Here is a 10,616-nt window from a genome sequence, read left to right as displayed (position 1 = left end):
AATTCCCCCCCAAATGCCCTGATACGGTCGAGAGTGGGGAAAGTCAGCTCTTCCTCTCAAAACGCTCTCACATGACCACGTGTATACAGCCACTACTAGGGAAGTCCTTCTCACTGCCTTCTCGAATCCTGATTTCAAACTAATGGTGCACATGGGGACCATTATCCCGAAGGAACAAATGGCGTATGAACCAATTGTTGGTCACCGGCTACCATGGGACTGCATCTCCTTACGATGCCCCACTGCCTTGTGGACCAGACCTATAGGTCGAAGTTTCCTGGTGTGGCCCCCTATGGAAACCACTTGCTTCAGTCTGGGCACCCGTGTAGTAACACAGCCCACACACAAACCAAATGAGATTTGTGTGGTGCATATGTATCTGGTGCCCCTTGTACCAATATTTATGTGTTCAAATAAATATAAATAATAATTTAAGACATCTTTGATTAATGAAATTCAAGTCAGTAGATATTTTAAAAATTCAAGTTCTGTATCAGATAAACATCATTTAACAAAATCACAGATTATATTTCATTATTTTCCCATCAAGCATTTTCATCTTAAGATGATAATTTAAAACGAAGTATCTGAATTATGATGAATCTAACCGTGATTTTGCTTATTTCTTTTTTTTCTACCTTTTTCTAACAATATCAATCATTTTTGTTTTGAAATAATAATTTTTAAGGTAAACTAATTATAAACAATCATCATTTTCTTAGCTAAACATGTTTGATAATTCACATATCATTAGAAATAAATCAGGCAAGTGATTTATCATGTTCATTTTTAAACACCATAAACAGTATTGAGATATCAGAAGAAACCATCAAAATTGTTTTCTGTTTTTGTAAAGAAATTGGCTGAAGTTAGACATTAACACCGCTGGATGCCGGCTCAGTGGTCTAGTGGTTAAGTGCTGGCGCGCGAAGCCAGTAGGTCCTGGGCTCGAATCCCGCGGGGTGCAGGATCGTGGATGCGCACTGCTGAGGAGTCCCATACCAGGACGAAACGGCCGTCCAATGCTTCCAGGTTTCCCATGGTGGTCTAGCTTCAACTGACTCATGATTTCAACCTGTGAAATTTCTAAAATCTCCACAAAACCCCTTCTGATAATTCATTAGATGAGGAAAATACATTAAATGTATATGTCTAAATACTTTGGTTTTTATTAGTTTTATTTAAACTGACTAATAGCTAGCTCTGGTTACGTCTAGCTGATTATCATACAGAACTAATAATTCAATAATTTATTAAACAAACACAAAGTATGAATGTCACAATTCCGAAATTCTGCAATTATTATGTATAACCGACTAAATGCGCTCTACGTTTACTCCCTTCAAATATGAACAAAATATTTGTTCGATGCTTCCTTTCTTTCAATAATGAATATCACCATTACACATCTTCAGTGATGCACATCATTCAGAGACTTATGAACATTTCTTCTTTTTTCTAAATGATATTATTCAATTTTTAGACGTGTCACTTGAATCACCTTTTCTGTCAGAGTCAGTAAATATTTATCATCAAATGTATACTGTCGACTAAAGTCTGATACATTGAACGGATTTACCGTAAACTCAATTTAGAGCTTTCGTGTTAAATCCAAAATGTCAACCGCGAAAGTTCTTTTACAGATCAATAGTATCTTTCTCAAATCTTTTATTATCTCTAGGAGTTGAGTTATTATAGGTTGTTAGTATATTATGATTGGATATTTTATTCATTTGATCGACTGACTTGTGGTTGCTTATAATCTTTTTATTGGTTGTTAGGTCAGTTGTTTATAGATAAGTCTATCGATTGGTGATTAACTTGATATTCAGTCTCCTTTAAATTCTTTGAGATTATTTAGTTTTTCTTTGTCCTAGATTTTTAAATATTCATTTTCTCAATCAAATACCTTTCCAGTGTTATCTACATTTACCTTCACTTAGTTTTAATCTTGATAGTTTATTTTACCGCCACTTCTCTTACATTTATATAAGTAAGTTTGATTTTTTCTTAACCGTGTTTTAATTAGTCACTGAATGTGAAATCATTAATCACGATCACAGCCAATGTTTATGCAATTTTATTTTCTAACAAAAATAATGAAAAACCATTTGTCCTGCTTCTTATTAGCTGATATTTATTGAACGTTTTTCATCTAATTGTGAAACTTTGAGATAATTGATTAAATTGGAAAAGCGTTTTGATTTGTTTGCCTTAATTTGAGATTATATTTGATATATGCTTATGTTTACTTTCAATATTACCAAATCATCTAAATGAAGTATATGAATTCTTACTGAATAAATTGAAATATTTACTGATCAAACTGTAAAATTCGTAAACATAATCAACCATTAGATTGCTATTGTCCCTAAGAAACAATAGATAAGTGATTAGAGAACTTTACTTTTAATTATTATGTGGTAAAGTTCAAACTTTGGCACTTACTTGGATTAAATAAACTAAATAGTACTACCAGCTTTTACATTTAAGGGTATCTCAAAGTTGAGTACATGTATTTGTATTTGCTACTGAGTTGGATCAAACTGTGTTTATAACTTTTTATATAAAGGCTTTAGAAGAATGGGTTGTTTGCTAGAAATTCTAATTCTATTAAAGCTTCCTTTAGGTACAAATATTATCGGGTAAATTAATTATAATCAAGGAGGATTGGACAACTAATTTGGTTTCATTATGGTGGCTACTTGGGAAACTTCACACTACAACGTGAATCACACATATCAAATTAATCAGCCAAGGAAACTTTTATCAGATGATAGATGTCCTATACTGAACCGTAAAGTCTATTTTTCGACACTGATATTGTGTACAAATTTCTGAAACGACTTCTTTGTACATCAAGATTGTATTTTCGAAATTCTGTACTCATTTGAGCTGTCTATAAAAATGATCTCTTCAAGTAGTACACACATTTTTGACCACAAAAATCGATGTTGAAGCTTTTTATTCCCGTATCTTTTCGAAGATTTCTGTATCATATTCCGACTTTGAGATTCTGCTCCAAAGACATTTCTATGAGAGTGTACGGGTTGGGCAGTATACGGTCTCATCATTAGCAAAACACAAGTGTTTTACTATTCGTTTCTTAAACTCTTAAGATTAATTTTACGTATTTGTCAACAGTTCAATCTTTTCATCACATACAATGAGATCAAAAGCAAAAACATGAAGTAGCCGGTGTTCAAGTCTGAACTAATATTGCTGTGATCAGCTATAGGTGAGAGAATTAAGTGTTAGTGTACCATTCATAGCATTTTGTTTTGTGTTTTGTAGATCAAGTAAACTTTTATAAAATCAGTTGCGTAACACTCTTTTCTAAGTTTGGTAATATTGTTAATCAGAAAAATAATTTTCAGTTGACCAATATAGTTTTCGTAGACAAAAACAAGATCTTACGCAATTGCTAGAAATAAATTTGAGATATGAAAACAATTTTTAGTTTCGACCTAAACAAAACAGCACAGACACTTGATATGGTCTCTTGTCTACCAGACTGTACGTCACTCTTTCTGTTAACATAAATCACATGTACTCTCTGGAATATATATATATATATATATATATATATATATATAATCAGTGCTTTATCTCTTACATCTTACTTTTACATTAGTGACTTTGCATTAGTACTGATGTATATCTTTTATTGCTCAACGAACAAAAACATGACAGTTGAAAAATTTACACGTAAAGCTATAGTTTTATAATACTTTTTACCGGGTAAATATTCAGGTATTTGTATATTTATAGTGCTCAATTTATTTGTTCTATTTTACACTAGCGATACATTGAATAACTTATCGTTGTTATTATTATACTAAATAACTGTATACTCTGATAAAACATAGTAGATATGTTCTTATTAGCTTTTTTATTTCTTGTAGGGAAATAGTTTTTATTGCATACTTATAAATTAAAATTAAAACAGGATATATTTGATTTCTGGCATTATGTAATTTACAGGTAGTTAGTGCAAAAGCAGTTCATTTCTTAGTGATTTTGGATAAAACAAATATAGATGCAGAATAATATGAAGTCATTATATTTCGTGGTTTCTCATCAGCTGCTTTCAACCAACTATGTATTTGAATTTTATATTGAGGTAAGAAATAGTATGGAACAATTGAAATAAGTGAATGTAAAGAATTGACACCGGGCATACGATTGACATTTCTCATTCTTTTAAAATTATTAGCAGACAAAGGAATACTGCTTCTCTCCATTTTGCTGAAGCGATCGCGATAAAAAAAACTCAAACCGGATCTATGCATTCAAAAAGAAACAGTAATAAACCTATTACTACCCTGGTACTTCATCTTTATTTATTTTTTTGGTCATTAGTTTTATTTTGTTAGTGTTCAGTTTGTATTATATTTCTCTTCCATTATCGAATTTTAAACCACCCCTTCACTCACACATTTCCATTCATTCGGTTCTTTTAAATTATGTGAACTCTTCAAAATCTATTCAATTATTACGTAACACATCTTATAAAGCTTGTGACTTCAGGCAATATCGAAGCAGTCTGCACAGGAGGCACATATACCAACAAGAGATTGATCAATTGCAGTCCTAAATGACAATAGGAAGATACAACTAAACAACGCTAAGTGAATATGACCCATCTTATCAGTTTTTAATTTCCTGAATCTTGTGTAAACACTTCATTACCTCAAAAACTATCACATGATCTATCTTATCTGTTTCTGACTTTCACTTAACTATTACATCACCCATCTTTAATGTGTCCTTGATTCCAACACCAAATGACCTTTTCTTGCATATATATATATATACAAACTGGTCGCTTTGTTGTGAAATTTAACCAAGTACGTAAACAGATATTCTGGAATTGAATCTTTAATCTAAATATACGATGTATTCGGGAAAAAATAGCACAGATAAGAAGTAAATAATCAAAGATAAGAAATAAAAATCTCAAAATGACCATTTGAACATATTTAATCATTAATGAATTCGGACGAGCACATATATAAGGAGTTTTAGAAGTCGGACGAAACACTCGTCCTTCGATCTTATGTTTTATATGCTATCCAACTGACATCAATTTGTTTTGAAGAATAATTCAGAAATTTATCTACAATCCATTGATTTATTCGGTACTTGAATAATTTTTTCAGTTTAGATTTTTGAAGTTCAAAATTTATCTTCTACAGCATACTTTGGTTAAGTGATTTACAATATGTCACGATTCATACTTTCAATCAGTCACAATCGTTTTTGTTACTAATTGAATCAATCAAACAAACTGGTCACTAGTATTTTGAAAAGTCTAGTTTAAAGAACAGAGCTCTGAATGATACTGTATATGCATCATTTTTCTTATACTTGTCATTTTTAACCTATTCGTAGAAACTAACAAATGAATCGTTGTGTCAACTAAGTAAACTACATGAAAATATCTAGAAGAGAACCTACTTATATTTTTTGTATTAAAAGGTTGGTAAATGTTGATATGACTATCTCTTTTTAAACATTTGCTTGTAGTTAACATTTTTGATAACCAAATTGAACTTTTATTCACTTGTTCAATATATGCTTATTATAAACAAAATCATGTCTGGTTTTGCCAAGTATATTTGTCTAATCCTAACCACTACATATTTTCAAGATGAACAGACATACAAATTAAGTTATCACATTTCAAATCAAAACTATGAGAGAGAAGCAAACAGAAGTAAAAAGCAACAGTAGTGAAAAACGAAAATGAAAAAAATTGGAACAATACAGGAAAATGAAAATTATGTAGTATTAGTGTTTCTAAAACTTAGAGAATGGCAAATTACTAATGAATTCGATGCAATCCAGACGATTGTGTGCATTCTACACAGAGTGTTACGTTATAAGTTATTATTGTTACTTTTCTTAAAAACTGAAGTGACTAGCTATCGAGACCACACAGATAGGGTTGTATTTTGCTCCAATGCTCTAAAAATTACCCCATTTTATGTAACTAGTTATTCTAAATCAATATTTCCATAGACATTTAAAAATAACCGATCAATATCTAGTCCTAACCTTCTCCTCAGTTCCTTAGAGGTTTTTTATTATTAACTCGGTCCAGATTGTGTCCCTTTCATCAGATAAGCTATTAACTTTTCAGTTTTATTAATAATCGGGAAACAGTCCATGTATTTCTTTTCCTACATTTTTTACAATTTACAACAAATGAAGTTAGTTTATGGTTCACAGTAAACCGATTCATTATCATTTTCTTGATTAACGAATGTTTTGTTTTTTATCTTAAATAACTACTTATTTATCCATTTAATCATTTGTATGGTTCTTCTATCAAAGTAATATAGACCATCACTTTCTTACCTATTGAATCAATCTTCATTGTTTTTGTCTATTTTATGCCAATTAACCAAGGAGTATTTAGTTCCTTTTTGAAATTTTAACCAATTTTATTGGTAAATAGTGGTGACTTTTGAAAGATATAATCATTTGTATGCATTTGTGAGAAGTTGGTTTTTTCTACAGTGATTGTTAGTAGTATTTTTTGAGCGGTAGTACATGAATATGGTAAGCAATGTATAGACACAATTAATATTAAATAATTGTCTTTTTCTACATAGAATACATGTCAAGGTGAAGTGTGATTTCCACTAGAAGCTTACTCTATCTGCGATAAGAATGAAAATTGTTCTGCAGTAGAGAAGTCGAAATTTATCGAAGTTCATTATCTCTCAACAGCATACAGCAACAACGAAGGATGATACGTAGGACATTGAAATTGTAAAGTTACCACGATAGGTTTGAGATATAATTTTATTTCTAATAAATCAATACTATGTTAGGATCTTCATCCAATTGACACATTAGTGTATCACAGGCTAATACAGGATGACATTAAAAATCTTAACTTTTGACTTTACGTCCGATTTTTAAGAAGTCCTAATAGTCTGTAAAGAAAACTGTAAATAGACTGATGATAATGGAACGATCTAAATTGGAATGATCAGAACATTGAATGCTTTCTTGATTTTAACGCTTCCCTTTGTTCAATGAAAACTAACTCGGAATATATGGTGTAATTTTTCTCAAAACAATCTGTTTCATTAATCATAGTGATTTTAATAGTAATATTTCATAGAAAGCTAACTTGATTTAAAATGAGAAATTATTTGAAACCAAAATTGTATTTATTTCTTTATTGTTGTTTTTCATAAACTTATATCTTTGTTGAATATGATTCATAGAATATGTATTAGTCGACTTTAAATTTATAATTGATATCATTCTTCACTTCATGTCATCAATAAATGTATCGTCATCAATGAATGGACCACCAATGTAGCTCACTAAGTTTTCTATGGATAGTCTACAAAAGATTTCGTATTCATGTTTCATGCTCTTATATATGCATTATTCATCGAAGGTCAGTTGTAAGCTTCAATAAGTCTCTAAAATTAGAACTTCGATTTCATGGAATTACAGTTTTCTTAGTATTACGCTAGGTCTCATCATATTTACAAGTGGATTTATAAGTAAGTAGTTTAATACTTCAGAAAAACACTTAACTTTTTAAAGGTTATAAAGTCAATTTTACTGAATAGTGACACGCACAAAATATTAATCTGGTCAGCTGTCTAATGTATCCTGTTAACGAAGTTTGATATGAAAGTTTTCAACATTCTATTGTGCATATTTATTGATCTTTGCTAAACATAAAGTATAAACAACGATTACTTAAGTAGCATAGATATTTTCATACAGAATATCATTTTGTGACTGTTTCTTTGCATACGTTATTATCATTGATTGTGACTTATCAAATTAAATCAATATATGACTATTTTGAAGCTAATAGAATTTAAATGATTGATAACCTTTATTCATTGTTCAGTCTTAGTTTAAGAAAATGAACTTAAAAGAAAGAAAAAGCTAAAGACTAATTGATTTTTCGGCGAGATTAATTTATGAACGAATCAATCGCGTACAAGATAACAGGGTCTTGGATTTTGGAACGAAAACTCTAAATCTAATTCCTAACATTGACCATCAACTGTAAATCATAACTCACACAGCTTTATAACCCTCATTTAGTCCTAGTTATTAGGTGAACACTGTTAAGGTCAGTTAAGCGTTGCTCAAAAGTCGTCCATAAATTATAGTCTTATCGATTTTTTATTTCCATTTCTTCTTTTGACTGATAGATCAAGTAGATTTCAATCTACATAGTATTAAATACCGTCAAAAAGACAAATAAATAATAAGAAAATGTAAAGTCTTGTGATGATGATGAATATTTGTAGTTCAATAGTATATCATTAGAAGTAAAAATCTGGCATAATTTTTATTATTAAAAAAAATCGGTTTTGAATCATTCTATATGGCATGATCAGAGCTTTATATGTAAAAGTATCAAATTTGTCACTTAGAAATGCTGTTAATAATGTATGCATTCAATGTATGACTAGATATATGGTATTCGTATGGATGATAAAAAATCTTCTGAAATCACAAACAAGAGTAATTTCTATAGTAGCAAATCTTAAATTAAACAAGGTCTCTTTTTATGACTGGTCTACAGTTGTAAGCAAAGATGGATGGTGGCCAGCAGTGGAATCCAAGATCCGTGTTTCGTCCCATTTGGGACTCGTCAGCTGGATGTACCTGCATCTCAGAGTTGATGTTCACTCTGGGACTCCAATCCAGTTCTGTTCGCTTCAAACGCCATTGCGTTATCCACTTAGCTACTAAGTTTTGATAGCCAATTGGTTGTGCAATAGGATGAAGTTTAAATTTATATGGTATTATTTACTTGAATCCTCCCATTGATGTTTAAAACTGTAATTGATCAGTCTCTTATTGGCATATGTACATCCTATACATATTGCCTCAATATTACCTTAATTCACACATATTATAAGTAATGATCAATGATTTAATTTGTTTACACATAATCTTTCAATATGGATATCTTATTACCACTAAAAAGTAAACTATTATTCTGACGATCATCTTAAAATCAGTATTAACACAAAATGACATAATAATCTGAATGTTTTTCTTAAAAAAAGACAATTTATTTAATATTATTAATATAATATATAAATATACACTTTTAGTGGAGTTTTGTTCTCTGAGTTGGATAGTTTAATACACGACTAAACTATCTAGCTCAGAGAACAAAACTTCATAAAAATCATCCATCTGAGCTATAAATCTTCTCTATTATCTCAATATACACTTTTAATGTCATATATTTAGCTAAAGTTTGATTTTAGATAATCAATAAAATCAATCGATAATCATTTAAAATGTTATGTATTATGCTTTTTTTAAAAAACAAAAAAATTTTTGAATTTATTTAAAATGTATATACATATTTTTATTGATTAATTAATTTATTTGTATTAGTTAAATTAATTTATGTAATTTTAGTAAATATTTATTATTTTTTTATTATATTTAATTGATTAATAAAGAGTTAATATACATATTACTATTAACATTATAAGAATGTACATATCTTTATATATTTATGTAAGAATTACATTTTTATACTTATCTAATACATTTTATTGAATTGTGTTTTTTTCTCTTTCAAATAGAAGTATATAACAATGAGCATAATTTTGGTAATACACCTATTAATCTTTGAATATGGTTCCTCTTTTCTTTTTTCATAGTCTTATTTTGTTGATGAAGTTAAACTGTAATGAATAAGAACACCAGTGTGAACATTCAAATGTATTTGACACGAAATTACAGAACATCTCAATAAAATCTGAGAACTATACAATAAATCGTTCATTTGTAAAATATCAATCCATCATATCAAACTTGACTGTTCCTGTTGCAAACATTGTCTCAGATTTCATTGATCATGTGTTTTCCTATCAATTGCATTGCGTTACGTTTCTGTTTTTTCCTTACCGACCTTCTACTGAAATACATTCTATGCCTGACCACCGTTATATACTATTTGTGTGGATATAAGTAACCCACACCACATAACCAATTCAAGAGTGAGATAGTAATCTATTAATGTGAATGGATAAGAATTGTGCTATAACACAAGTTGACTGAATCAGAAGTAATAAACTATCGTATTTAAATTGATTTTCTACTATTCGTTTGAATCTTCCCATTGATGTTTAAGACTATAATTGATTAGCCTGTTGTTGGCATATGTACATCCTGTGTGGATTGCTTCGATGTTGTCTTAAATCACAAGCATTATAAACAAAAATAGTGGCTATCGAAACTCAGTATCTAAGTGGATAACGCAATGGAGTTTGAAGTGAACGGCATAGGGTTTGAGTCCTTGAGTAAACATTAAGCCTACGGTACAGATGCATGCATCTGACGAGTTCCGAATAAGACGAAACGCGCGTCCTGGATTCCACTGTTAGCCGCCATTCATCTTCGTCTTTGTAAATGTATCAGAAATCTTTCATCAGAAAATGATGTTCACCTTTCCAGTTTCAAAATGATAATTTATCAATGATTTCTGTAATAGTACCCAATATCTGTCGATGGATTGTGGAGGTCAAAATTTTTGTGTATATAGTTTTTGAAACTATAGATCTCATCAATAAACTAGTCCAGCGTTAAATGATTCC

This window comes from Schistosoma haematobium, assembly GCF_000699445.3.
Source record: "Schistosoma haematobium chromosome Unknown HiC_scaffold_135, whole genome shotgun sequence".
NCBI lineage: Eukaryota > Metazoa > Platyhelminthes > Trematoda > Strigeidida > Schistosomatidae > Schistosoma > Schistosoma haematobium.
The sequence above is the reverse complement of the archived record's forward strand: the minus strand, read 5'-3'. Positions refer to the sequence as shown.